The sequence below is a fragment of the Anser anser genome (genome assembly GCF_964211835.1).
Source record: "Anser anser genome assembly, chromosome: 2".
In the NCBI taxonomy this organism is placed as follows: domain Eukaryota; kingdom Metazoa; phylum Chordata; class Aves; order Anseriformes; family Anatidae; genus Anser; species Anser anser.
This window is the reverse complement of record NC_139721.1, coordinates 53,062,325-53,076,885: the sequence shown is the minus strand read 5'-3', so window position 1 is coordinate 53,076,885 and position 14,561 is coordinate 53,062,325. Positions and strand designations below refer to the sequence as shown.

Sequence of the window (14,561 nt, the reverse complement as noted above, 5' to 3'; positions counted from 1 at the left end):
AGTTCTGCTAGTTAAAGGTGAATTTATTCTTCTGGTTGCTAAAGAAGTAATTAAGAAAACATTTTAGTCTAACATGCATGTATTTCTACAGGATACCCTTCGATACTTGGAGTACTCAGGACTATAATACTTCTAATTTATTATTATTATTTATTTATTTATTTATTTATTTATTTATTTATTTTCAGGTAGCTAAAAGCTCCATAGAACTTTCAAATACTCCGGAAAGACCAGTTTGATGAGAAATAATATTCTGAAGATTTTTTTTTTTTTTGGCAACTGGTAAGGCAAAAACTACAAGAAGAGAAGCTGTGGGGAGTTTGCAGACAGTGAACCCATGATCAGGTAGCCCACTTCAGTTTGGTGGGGCTTTGCTGGTCTACACAAGGTAGTCAAGAACATTGTGTTTTCAGTTTTTACATTGTGCTCATGCATGCTTAGAACTTTCACAAATTTGAAAAAATAAATGTTTATATATAGGTCTGTGGGTCCAGATTTTGAGAATGGGACCCTTATTAGCCTATTGTTTCAGAAGCATAAGTCAGTGGCTATATCAAATGAGCTGAAAGCTCGACAAGAGTATCTGTGACTGCCATATACAAGGAGAATAAACCCACACAGAACCACTAGTAACTCTTACAGAGATGAAAAGGAAAAGTTGTTATTGTTACTAATATTAAAATGTACTTGTATACTACTAATTAGTAATCACTGTGGCAGTAGCATGGTGAACAATCTTCGTGTGAGAAATTCAATGGCTATTGCTTAGAAAGGAACCAATAAAGATTTCATAGAAATTTAAAGCAGCCTTTTCTGGCTAAGTCCAAGGGGGACTGTCACTGAGAGGAATGGGATTTGTCAGCTAGGGGTTCTTGTCCCGAGATGGTGAGGGCATACACCATTATAGCATAAGGGAGTAGAACCACAGAGCCCTGGAAAGTACAAAATTCCCCTTTGAAGTACAAATCACAGAGAAGTCTCCTGGTATTGGATTTCATTGCTAGCTTCCAGCTTAAATTAGCCAGGACAAAGTTGGACAGAATTTGCAAAACTTTGAAGTTAATTTTGGACCAGTTTAATGTGAACTTGGGTTATGTTAAGTTTTTAAAGGAAGCTGTGTTAAGCACAGCATTTTCCCCTGATTAAATCAAAGGAAATAGAGTGGAGCAGTACACAGAAAAATGTCATCCTAGCTTTGCACCTAGATTTCCTCATCCCTCTTGTTTAGGCAGTGGTATGCAATATGTTTTCTACCTGTGTGAAAAAAAAGTGAAAAGAGAACCACTGTATTTCTCCATGGTGTTTCTTTTTTTCTTTTTTTTTTTTTTTTCTCTTTTTTTATTTTTTCTGGTGGTGAGGGGAGAGGGAGGAGAAGGCATCTCTTACCTTTAATTTGTTATTTCGATGGAAAGATGCTTGGGTGGTGGAGGGCAGAGAGGCTCATCACAACAAAGAGTTGGTGCATGCAAAAAGTATCTGGACTGTCTGAAAACAGAGTGCCACAAAGTCACAAGAAAGTCAAGGACAGAGGCATGTGAACTTTCTACTGCTCAGTACCAAAGCCTCCCATAAAAAAAAGATTGAGAAGAGGCTGCCTTTTGTGTCAGGAAAATTTTCACTGGGACTTGAGGGCTGTTTGCTTAAAAATGATATTATGCATCATGAAAAACAATCTTCAGTAGGATAATGCTTCATTTAGTCTCCGTGTTTTCTATTCCCAGAAGGATTATGGTCTTTTTTTTTTTTTCCCCACTATAAAGGTGAGGTTTTTGTGTGCTTTTGTGTGGGCATCTGGGAATACAAGTAAATGAGTGGGATTTAGCAGTAACATCATAACATAGCCACTGCTTTTAGAATATAAAAAAAGTTCATAAGACAAAAAATTAACAAAATTAGAGGAAAATCTGTGTTGTTCTGCTTTCTTTGACTTTTCAAACTGAGATGAAAAACAACATTGAAATACACGTGCTTGTCCTTTACAAACCTGTTAAGTAGCAAGGCTACTTAGGTGAAGAGATTAGAAATCACGTATCATAGCAATTGGTGGTGTTTCAAAGTTCCTTAATTAGCATATGACACTAAACATCCATATAACCTCACATATTTCAGTCCCAGGTCCAACTTAACTATATATCATATCTGATGAACTTTAACATGTCTTTTTTTTTTTTTTTTTTAATTTAGTGATTCACTGTGGATTCTTTTATCTTAAAAAAGACACAAAGTATGGAAAAAATCTTTAGACAGGTTTACATAGCTGCTTGCTTCGTAATGACCCTCACTGATTTTCTGGGAGTTCCAAAGTTGGTTCTCTTTACTCCAGATTAGACTTCCCATATGCTATTCCCATGTTAGTTATGTACAGAAAAGGAAACTTCCTTAATCTGTCTACCACAACAGGGCTTTCTGGAGGTTAACTTTAAGAAAAAGCTCTTATATTTTTATTCATCCATTAAGTTCATGCTCCTTCATGCCATGTTGATCTAAGTGCTTCAGCTGGGACAGCTGACATCCACAGCTGAATGCTATGGTCTTTTTGTTGTTGTTGTTGTTGTTGTTGTTGCTCTGAGGCAGTAAGTTAAAATTACATGAAGGGGTGGTAATGTGGTCAATTAAGGAAAAGTAGCATTAGGAGAAGCTGTCTGCTTCTCTGAAATGTTTCTCAAAGCACAAACTGAAAATGGGAATTGGCCTGTGCAGCGTGGAAAGAGAGGAATAGTAAGCAATGGACAGCAAGGAGTATTTTCAGTATTTTCAGTCTATCCTGACGCTTGTGAAAAAACAGAACTGGGATATTTGCATTTGGTATAGGAAAGATGAGGCTTAAAATTATATATGTATTTATAAATATTTGTATACCCCATACTATGCAATTCAGGTTATAATGAAAAAATATAAAGAAGAAATTTTGTTACATAAAAAACCAACCAGACAGAGTTTTATAACATTATCCTTTTAAAAATTAAAGTTTTCTAGGGCCAATCAAATGCTTTAGCAGCTGTATGCATAAGGATTTATACATAATTTCTTAGAAAATGCACATAACCCCTCCTCTTTCATCAGTGTTCAATGAATGTTCTTTTACATGCTATGAACAGCAAAATGCATTTTGCTGAAGGTGGTGATGATTTATACATCTATCTTTGCCATTACAGTGCTACTTTAGTAAAATATCTGAAGACAAATTTGTTAAGAAGACAGATTTATTAAGTCCCTTTCTTGTTATAAGTGGTTTCACATTTGGATTCTTGTAACATTTTTTGCCTGCAAATTGTTCCATTTCTTCGGAAGACTTTACATACGGTGTAGTTGGTATTTCCTTGTAACCATGCCAATGATTTCTTCCATTTTGCCATTTCATAACAGTCTGTTTCCCAGAAAGCAGCAGTAGAGCAAAGCTCTGCTGCTGTACTGGGAAGTTGCACTGAGTGAACTAGTCACCAGGGCGCTGCTCTCTTAATCAATCCTGACTTTGAGTTCTGTTCTTAGGTTTATGTATAAAAATTGATGAAGCAAGGTAGGGGGATGTTAGCACAAGCCTTTGATGTTTCTCGGGCACATATCTAGAGACAAGTCAATGTCAGCTGTCTAGCATTGATTGCATTCTACAACTGCTGAAATAAGGAGCTGTGGTTTTTAAAATTAAGCAGCCAATAGACCTAACAATGAACTGAATTTCCCATATCTGCACCGAAAAGAGAAACCACAAATTCTCCTGTCCAGTTCAAGGAGAGCAATGCATTTCTGAAATATTCATGTATTATATCTCCATCCTACTTTGGCTTTCTGCAGTTAAATTCCTGAAGATACTAAACTTACTTTTGCCTTTCACATGCAAAAATGAAAAAACTTATCTGCTCATTCCTTCACAGTGATAATATCATCACTAAAGTAGTAATCGAGGTCACTGGAGGAGTCTTATTCATGTATTTGTCATGCGAACATGATAGCTCAGAACTTCTCTGAAATTTCAGTGTGTGTACTGAAAAGAGGTGAGGATTTAAAAAAATATTGTGACCTTTGTATGCTTAGATTCACAATGATGTAGGCGTTCAAGTAGTGGGTCTGCACTGTATTCGGTGGATCCATCCAATCACCCTGTGTACTACTTTTGTAAATGCTGCGAGCATATTGCCATCATTGTGCAGCCAAGTATGTTCAAGCTGACCGTGGAACTTCACTCATTTGTCATTTTTGAATAAACTGAAAAATTGTTGTGGTCACGAATAAGAACCTGTGAAATTCTGCATTTTGAGTTTTGGTCAATCCTTTTAGATCTCTAAGTTATCACAGAATGAAGTGACTTCTGCTCAAGAGATTTTCCTATTTTGATAGAGACAGTTTTATAAATTAGTAACATCAAAATTAGGTCTGCTGCAACAGTAAACAGCTGACTATTGACTTACACCAGCTCTAAATATCTCCCGTAAGAACAGGAACTAGTTTCACCTAATTAAATCTCTGTAAATGAATATAATGATATAATCTATATGACAAGTAAGTTATAATTTTAAATCCTAATTCCGATGCCTCTATAGTTAAGAATGTTAAGACGAGAATGCTCTCACATTAAAAATAAAAGTTTGAATATATTTAAACAAGTCAATATGCAGCAGGAAAACACTAGAAATCACAATGATTAATGGCCATTTGCATTTTGACATCATACTATAAAGGCATGCATTTACATTATAGTGTTGCTAAGTTAAACCTAACTATGGGAAAGGCATATCTCATTAATCCCTGCACTAACACTGTGTTTTAAAAAGAGAGACACTGAACTGACTTTCCCAGGAAAATGCAGGGTAACTATGGCGTAGCCATAGAGGGATCCTTAGCTGCCTGACTCACAGTCCTGTGCTGTAATCACATGTGAGGATGCAGCTTAATTAACCAGCAGCTTGGAAAGTACTTTTGTAAAGGAAAGGAAGAAAAAGATAATGCATTTAATCATCTACAGAAAGAGAACCACAAGAGGACTTGTGGGGAACACACTGTGTGAGCCACAGAAATTCCACATCTTCCCTGCAAGTGGCTGGTTAGCAATTCATTCTCTACAGAGGGTATGTGTTAATTCTGGTGGGTTGTCTAGGGAGACTAGAGGGTGTTCCACCTAATAATTATTAAATCATACAGATTAGTCCTAAGTGGAACACATAAAGGAACATAATTTTGCTGAGCACATGAACAAATGTTTCCAGGCTGCTTTTAAAGCACTATATTGAACACTGTGAGCTTAAAGACCTTTCTAAAGCACTAGAAATAGCTCTTGCCATTGCTCCAAGAGGTTGGTTGCGTCACCATGATGATCTGAGGAAGCAGTGACAATCAGAGGGTGGCAGAAGGGAATTTTGCAATACAGAGCTTTCGGGAATTACTGATGTGGGAGATTGCAAAGAACATTTTCAATTTTTTGCTTAACAAGGTCAAACATAAGCCTTTCCCTCTGTGATACTGGCAACAGTACTTTTGCTTCACAGAAGAAATATATATTGGTGTTTGAGGATGTGGAAATTTAGCATTAAACTTTTTCATTGTATATTGCTCATAGAAAAATAAGGATTCCCAGGGTTATTGTGCCAATTTTGTTAGTGTAAATTGCTAGCCTTCTCAACACCACAGAAAAAAATTGCAGTTATCCCAAAGGCATTTCTGTTAGAGGAAAAAAATAACATGCAGTTATTATTTATCTGTTTCATTTGGTTTCTGTTTTTATTCACATGTAATTTATCAGTGGCCTCAATGGGCTACAATCCATGGTATGTAACCCTATTAAAACAAAACAAAGTCCCACCAGGGACAAAATGGATCCATTTTCTCCAGATTAATTTAATAGATGAATATTTCACACAATGAGGGAGCCAAGTCTGCAGATGACTTGTTTTTTGGTTTGGAACTTCAGGGAACAGATGGAAAAGCAGCAGCATTAATATACCTTAATAGATCCACAGGGCTGCATTTATGATTTGGCTTCAGTTCAGATTTTTTTTTTTTAATTAATTAATTAACTTTTTTCAGTGTGTACCTTGCTGACTCACCATCACAGAGTCTTGTCAGAAACTTTTTATTTCCTTTCTCATCTGCGTTTTTTTTCCCCACTTTTGATCAAATATAAGTTTCAGTCTCAAAATAGCATGGACAGTCTTGAGCTGTTTTGCAAAGCAATTGTTGTACATGGAGATGCTCAGAGGACTGCCGGGAACAGGCAGGGATGAGCCCTCTCAGCCCCTCTCTGGGGGCTGTGGGTACAGGGGAGCAGGAGGAGACGAGCCCACAAAGAATGGCTCAGCTCATCTGTTCTTCCTAACCAGCACCTCCTGTTGGAGAGAGAGGACTAGGCTAGATGAACCTCTGAGCTGACCATATAGGACATTTTTCACGGTCCTCTGTTCTCAGAATGAATATCTATTAAGTAGTGCAGAACACAACAGACACAAAGCTGGAGAGAATACAGGTTATATATATATAGGATAAGGTTTTGTTTCCTGCACAATTTTGGTCTCCCAAGGAGAAACAGCTATTAAACATAGATACTAATTATTATCATTTAATAATTTTTATTTGGGACATTGTTTTGTAAGAAACCAGGAGAAATAAGTTGTACATATTTTATTAAGGAACTGTTTATATCCTTTTCACTGCAGTGGTTATGTGCAGTTACAAGAAAACTAAGGTCTGTATCTCAGTCAGAGACATGAAATTCGAAAGATTTGTGCCTTTGCAGCTGGAGGATAAACTCAAGAGAGCCTGGAGGTCAGATGCAGCTTAGAAATAAAAAAAGAAAACTTATGATGGTGGTTCCACTTATATTTGCTTTTACCATATTTATCTGATGTAAGTAAGTCGCTGTTATAAAGTAGAAATGTATCGTGAGTTTGCCCATAATGGTGAAAAAACATACTCACCAATTTTCTACCTTTGAACTTTAGTCCACCAATGGTAAGCGACGACACCCCATGGGGAATCTCAAATTCACTTTCTGGGTCTGCTTGCCATTCTGTTCAGGAGTGTATTGGATAAATGTGTGTCTTGACTATGAACACAGCTTGCTTTCTAAATTTATGAAATCTTGGATTTGCTTCTAGCTTTACCAAAAGACAGCATGAATGCAGTTCCCCACAGACATCTACCTTGGCCCATCAAATATGCTTTTGTAGCACTTCTGAATTGCATGCTCCTATGCAGAGGACTGCTGTCTGCTATCAGTCCACATGGTGCACAGTAAGGCTTGGCTTACAGTTACACACAGCGTCAAAATCTCTGGACTGCTGCTAATAGTGCAGTCTCTTTGCAGATGTCTTCTACATGCTATGTGCAGCATAGTTTTCTTTTATTTCTTTCAAACAGCAATTTCATTATCTCTACAGTCATTCACTCGCTGACATTTCAATCTATCTCATATTCTACTGAACTGGAAAACTATACCATGAAAAGAAACTTGAAAATAAAGAGAGAAACTAGCAAAGTCATAATTTATTAAATGTAATTCAGCATGACTCGAATAAGGATAATGAAGCACGTGGAAAAAAAAAAAAAGATTAGATACTAGTAAACTGGGAGTCTTTTGTCCTCCTCAAAGTCTCATCACTTGATGATTGAGGTATTAAGGGTCTCTTACTACACTGGAAACACATTGCTTGTGCAATCATGCTCAGTATCTATGTCTCAGCAAAGATATAATGACAGTGATATATGAATAAATCTGAATTACAGCAATCATAGCATTTTATTTAGTCATCTAAGTTTTAGTCGCTGACCAATCTGGCAAGTAAAACCTGGCATTTACTTGCATGAAATAAATAACTGAACCTCTGAGTAAACCCCATTTTTGTAGGCAATTACTGATATTGCAACAAGCAAACAAAAAGGCATTCACACACAAAATGCAAGACCATGCATTTTCCATCCATTGTACCTAGTGCCCAAAGTGTGCTTCACTGTTTCTCAAAATGAGAACTATAAATAGACAGGCACTTTTGTGCTGTTTTAATGCTGAGTATTACACATTCCAGTAGCATCAGTTTTTCAGCTGGTTATTTTTATTTCCCTTTGTTGTGACTGAGCAAATGAGCCCAGCCTTCTGAAATGCCACCCACTCTTTGAGAGAAAAAACTAGGAATAGACTCAAAGTTCAGGAAAAAGCTCTGGCTAGAAATGATCCTGGAACAAGAAGGCTGATCTGAATGCAGAGAAATTTTACCTGGGGAAACAAAATAAAAAAAAAAAAAAAAGGACTTTTCTGTTGTAATTTTAAATCTCTGTCCCTAATGAGGAACAACACTAAACTCAGGAGGGATAACTTTTTTTTTTTTTTTTTTCTTTTGGCAAGTCAGAAAGCTGCCTGAAAAAATGCTTGTTTGTTTGTTTGTTTATTTATTTATTTATTTATTTATTTATTTATTTATGGCCCCCTATTGTTTCCACACCCTGTGATTTGGCACTCAGAGAGCCAGTAATTTCCTCTGAACACTTTTAGAAAACACCAGGAATGACATGGAACATTAATGTCCCTTGCAAGTAAAGTTTCTGTTTATGGGTGAACTGCTATTGCATGAAGACACCTTTACAGTCATCACAGGGAGTTCCTCACCCTATTGTCTTTAGCAATACAGCCTTCAAACTTCCAAGCACCATACTGCTAGCAAAACATTCCTAAATCTGTGCTCAAGTCAGCAAGGTTCCCAGCTGCAGTTTGTGTTAGCAGACCTTGGTGCAAAACCAACTCTTTAATTTTCACCTGAATGGAGAAATCTGTGCTGGACCAGAACTCTGGTGTCAACCTGAGACTTGTGTTGCTCCCGTAGGACTCTGACTGCTTGGGAGTGCCACATCTCTTGGTGACAGGTGATGGCAAGACTCTTCCAGGGATGACCACAAGCTGAGCCATCTGTTTAATCTCAGTCACTGCAGTAAGGGCAGATATAATAAAAAGAGAAAGTCAGAATAGCTGCATCATGCTGGGACTGCTCACTGTGTATGCCACCATACAACTGAGTGCTTTGGAAAACCCAGGGTGCACACAGTGTTTTTTTGTTAGTTTTACCAGTTGGTTCACCCAATCTGATCTGTGAGAATACTCTAGAGGATAAACACTCATCAAATGCAACCTTGAGCTAACAATACATTAAATAGCTTTACAATACCTCTTCTGTGGATTTAAAAGCCAAGTAATGGATTATGCAAAACTCTTGATCATGGCAAACATTGCGTATGTAGCATCATAACTACTTGCAAACTATGGCCTTTGTAGTCTCATGTAGATGTTATTGTAGTTTTATTCTGGGCTAAATTTGACAAAAATAGATTTACTCATTTATGTAACTGCAAACAAGGTTAGTGCAAATGGTTGATCAAAGCAACTTCTCCAACATCTAGTGGTTGGGCTAGGACAAGTGCCGGAAGCTGAGACTGATTCTGGACTGCTCAGGAGGAGGTTAGTCTGCATAAATCTTCAATACCCTAAACTTCCTCTACAGTTTTGGTCCAGAACCACTTTCCTAGACTCTTGGCATTTCTTTAGTAATTCTTCCAGCCTCTTAGACAAGGTTGCAGATTTGTTTTGTTGTTTCGATTCTTTATTTTCCCTCTATGATGAATTTTATTCAGAGCAATTCTCTTCAGGAAATTTGGAAAAGGCTCGTTTGATGACCCGCATAAAACTTTAAAGTGTTTACAATTGGTAGTGAGTATACAGCAAATACCACAGGTTACTGGACATCTGGATGAAAACACAGGAAAATGATTGAACATTACTGCATTTCCTGTGCTGCAGTCTGCATTCTAGTAATGAGTGTCTAAGGATGCCAACTTTTCCTTCATAAGCTTACGAAAATGGGTATTTGTGTTTGCAGTAGCTAGGAAGGGGGCAACCAATAAAATGTAGTTTGCTGTGTAACAAATGCAGGGATTTCTCTGCACTGACAGTAACTCATGATGCTGCATATCCTTTGATGAATTGCCCTTTACTAAGTAATCTGACTTCTGCAGCTATGTGTCTGAGAACCATGTCCTCATTTAGACTGCAACATTATTGCAGCTTATGTGATGAAAATCAATTAAAACAAATTTAAAAAATCATAAAATAACTTCTTTGCAAAGTTCCTTCCTTCCTTCCTTCCTTCCTTCCTTCCTTCCTTCCTTCCTTCCTTCCTTCCTTCCTTCTTTCCTTCCTTCTTTTCTTTCTTTCTCTTTCTTTCTTTCTTTCTTTCTTTCTTTCTTTCTTTCTTTCTTTCTTTCTTTCTTTCTTTCTTTCTTTCTTTCTTTTCTTTCTTTCTTTCTTTCTTCTCTCCAGCCAGGAGAGATTGTTTCCAGCAAATCATTCACAAAATGCCTTTCTGTCAATCAGAGCTCACTCACCAGACTTTGGTTCATATGCAGAGAGCAAGAAAGACATCTTACTGCAGTTAGTGTGTTGAATCTATTGGAAGGCAGTGTAATTATGATATGCATATACAGTTTTAGGTTGCAATTAATGCTGTAAGAAGCTTTACGAAATTCTGCTTCACAGTGTACCAGAAGTGCAGAAAGGGAGACACGATCTCCAGAATTGGTACATGGACTTCTGGCTTTGGCTCTCTAGCTGCTTTGAGTGGTGAATTGTGTGTTATTGCTTTTGGGTCAGATGCTACTAACTTACTTTTTAGGAAAGGCCTAGAACAGTATCAGTTGTCATACTTATGGAAATAAAAACACAAGAGCAGAGTATGCCTTTTTAGCCGGAGTATATGATTAGAAAACAGAGAAGGCAACATAAGAAATGTTCAGCACAAGGACAGGAAGAGCCTGTCCTACTCAATATGCCCAGTCATTTCTTCTTTTTCTCTCGTTTATCTGAAACTAACTTCCTTTCTTTTTCTTCACTCTGCTCCTCTAATTTATTCTGAGGTAGTCTTTAAGTTCCAACACTTTTTCCATTAACACTACGTAAAATCTTGGCATAAAGTAGTTTTGGTGGAAATATTTCACAGTTTCATCTAGGTTTTGAACCTGGTGGAAGCTCTAATCTATTTGCCCATAGCTTTGAATTGCAGTGTTGACAGTGAGCACATAGCTTTAGTCTGCTAGCCGTCTGTGCATTACAGCTTTGCTGACTTTTAGAATTCTTGTGCCAAATTAGATTAGCCTGAAAGATGCTCTAATAAATATTTTAAATAGCCACGGTTGCTAGTGGCCATACTTTTCAACCAGCATGGCACTGAGCTGTTCCATTGGTCTTCTGTTTCCCATTTAAGCATTGTCAGAACAAGGGAGTATTGTAAGAAATCTGTAGCTTTCCTGTGACATCAGATTTTAATCAACTGGGAAAATTTCACATTTCATGAAGCAGGGAATTTGTGATAGCTGTGAGGGACTAAGTAGACATGCTCCATCATGCCCCTTGATTTTTAAAAGTCCTATTCAAATTACTCACACCTCAATATTTTTAGGATGTTTAAAGCAACTAACCCTGCCATAAGCAGTAACCTCTTTTCCTCTTCAGAAATAGCTGTACATCATTCTCTTTTGTTCTTCAGAAGACAATTTTTATCCTACGCTAGCTCTAATCCTTTGTTCTATACCTTTATCCAGTAATCTTTGATGTGGAGCAATGCTGACTACCTTCTGAAAACCTTACTAGAATTTTCCTTATCTATCATGGCAGTAATATCTTCAAAGAATTCCAACAAGTTAGTTAAGGTTGAATTCCTTTGCTTTAATATAGTCTGACTATCTTGAGATGTTATCCCTCTAACAGAGAGCTCTTTAAAATTGCTTTCAATAAAGTCTTTAAAACAGTCTTCAAAATCATTGGATCACCATCTAATCTTACCTGTCCAATGTACCCATTTTTGCTAATTGACCTTAAAATGTCTGTCTTTATTGTTTTATTGAGGGATCTAGTGCGAGTTAGTGAACTTCATATCCAAATTAAAATGAAATAAAATATATGTTCAAAGGCTCCCTTCTCTTCTTAGCCACTAATGCTCATGGACATCATTCTGTTTAAATGAAATTCTACTAACCAATTACATTACCTACCTTACAGAATATATTCCTTCCTCTTTGACTTTGAAGACTGATTCCTAGCTGAGAACAGTTCATTTTGTATTACCTCTACAAAGGATGGAAATAAAATAAAGAATTAATAATTCTGTTATTTTAAACCCATAGTAACCTCCCAATTTTCTCTTTTCAAAATTCCAGCCAATATGAAAATTTAATATATAGATGGGGCAAGACCAGTTGGAATTAAATGATTTAGCCGATTACTTTCTGCTTTAATACCATTTTAAAACGTTTTCCCCTTCCCTTCCCTTCCCTTCCCTTCCCTTCCCTTCCCTTCCCTTCCCTTCCCTTCCCTTCCCTTCCCTTCCCTTCCCTTCCCTTCCCTTCCCTTCCCTTCCCTTCCCTTCCCTTCCCTTCCCTTCCCTTCCCTTCCCTTCCCTTCCCTTCCCTTCCCTTCCCTTCCCTTCCCTTCCCTTCCCTTCCCTTCCCTTCCCTTCCCTTCCCTTCCCTTCCCTTTTTTCCTCACTCTGACTATTAACCTTTTTTTTTACTTGCATAACCATAAACATACTGTAACATGTCCTGGAACAGTTTCATTTTTTTTTAGCAACTTTGTCTGTGCATGTGCAGAATTTGTCCAACACTTAGCTCTGCTGATCTGAAGGGCCCACTGGGCTGTTTCCATTTCTGCTGCTGTCTGGCGCCTCCCAGCTCATGATGACCTTTCAGTTCCTTTTCTATACCTTCTGTGTTTACAGTAAGGATCTGTGCCTCTGCCAGCAATGAGTTAACCAGTCACCAAAGCTGATTCCAACTGCATGGAGCCTGTAGGAGAGATTTTGTCCAGACCTTTCTGCAAAATGGTCACTACTGCTTGCTCGTGGAAAGCACAGACAGAGATGAGATTGCAAAATACCTGCTAGAAAAAAGCAAGGGCTACAACCTTGGTTCCACCAAGCTGGACTTACAGCCCTGCAAAGCATGGCCAACAGGCACAATTTACATTTCGATGTCCAGGGAGGAGGCACCCCTTCCCAACTGCCTCATTTGAAGGCTTGCAACTTCCCTGTTCTCTCCTCCACTGTGCCAAGACACAGGTTGGCTGGGCTTGTGGCTGCTACGGCACGGATGGCTTGATTGCTTCTGCTTGAGCATCACACAGCAATTTTAATTACGCTCTTGTTTAATTTAATGATACTCTCCAATCACTTACATTAGCTGAACAAAAGTTAGGAAAAAGATCAGTAGTATCTTGAACTGAAAACCCACTTTTGAGGCTAATGTCTGTTTTGTTTAAGTAGGATATCCTTTTTGGCAGGTTTACAAGCATGTGTCAGACAAATGTTTTACAACAAAAACATTTTGCTACAATCACAGGCTGATAGAATGACTGATTATCATTTAAGAGACCCTTTGTTCTGACTCCTCAGAGGTCTCCTCATGTGCTTACAGTCTGAGATTCATTTCTCTCTGAAATTGAATTCATATGTGTGGACAAAAAAAAATAATCCATCCCCTCATTCTTCTATTATGAGGTCTTTTTTCTTCCCCTACCATGACCACAGAGTAACTGATTTTCATAGTCCCAAATTAAAATCTTATAACTTCAGTGAGTGTAGCTCATAGAGTGTAAAAGAAGTGAAGTTCAGTGCCAGGATGCAGGGAACTGCCTGGACAGCCCTTGGCATGCTGTGCAAAGACAGACGGGTTACCTTTGAGAGGAGTGCCTTAGGTGCAGAGAGCAACTTAGCTGCAGTTTTGCAGAAGGGACTCCCCACTCTCATCCCTCCTCACCCAGACCTCAGGCCCCCACATGAATTAGGAGCAGCCCTCTGAGGCAGAAAAATGTTAACCCTGTAAGAGTTGCCTGCAGTCACAGGCTGCAGCAGAGCCAGGAGGAACTGAACTCGGCTTTGGAGTTCCAGTCTGGTGCCTTTTACCACTTCCTTCTCTCACATGAACATTTACATTTCTGACCTTTGGAAGAAAAAAAAAAAAGAGATTTATAAATGCTCATATTTGCACATTGGGCTTTTGGTTTTGAAACATCTTTAAAGGCTCTGCAATCCTTCTCTCTCTGTGAACTCCAGTATGTCCAAGAGAAAGCACATCCTGAAAATCAAAATTTGAATTCTTCTAACATATGCATAGAGTTATGACCAACCTGGTAAACCCTGTTTTGCCACATTAGTTCCCTTTTGGAATGGAATAAAGGAATGTAAGGATAGCTGCTGGGTGGCGTCTAGGAAAAGTAAGAGTAGCAGTGTGTTTAGGAGGTGTCAGTGGCTTAGCTCTTGTGGGGATTTGAGGAGCACAGTCTTGATTGCTCTTTACTGCTAACTAGCCCTGAGAACCTGAGAAGAGAGCACTTCCTCAGCAACAGATTTATCCCAGTGGCAGGAGAAATGTTTTCCACAGCTATAAAATAAATCCTGGGACAAAAACTTGTTTGCATGTTACTTTTTCTTTGGCATTGCTGTATGGGCAGTGTATGCTCATTAACTCAATTTGTTTGTACAATGTCTGCCATAATAATCTATGATTCAAACTTGATGGCACCTCTACATTTTGAAATA

General features: G+C 38.0%; 1 long non-coding RNA gene across 1 annotated transcript; it reads right to left on the bottom strand.

Moving 5' to 3' along the window:
* Nucleotides 1–6,619: 6,619 nt before the first annotated feature.
* On the bottom strand, nucleotides 6,620–12,775 carry LOC310893827. Its single transcript, XR_014579337.1, has 4 exons — nucleotides 12,525–12,775; nucleotides 12,019–12,093; nucleotides 8,738–8,904; nucleotides 6,620–6,997 (listed from the first exon to the last, which is right to left on the bottom strand). It is a non-coding gene; the product is annotated as an uncharacterized lncRNA (long non-coding RNA).
* Between the last annotated feature and the right edge of the window lie 1,786 nt (nucleotides 12,776–14,561).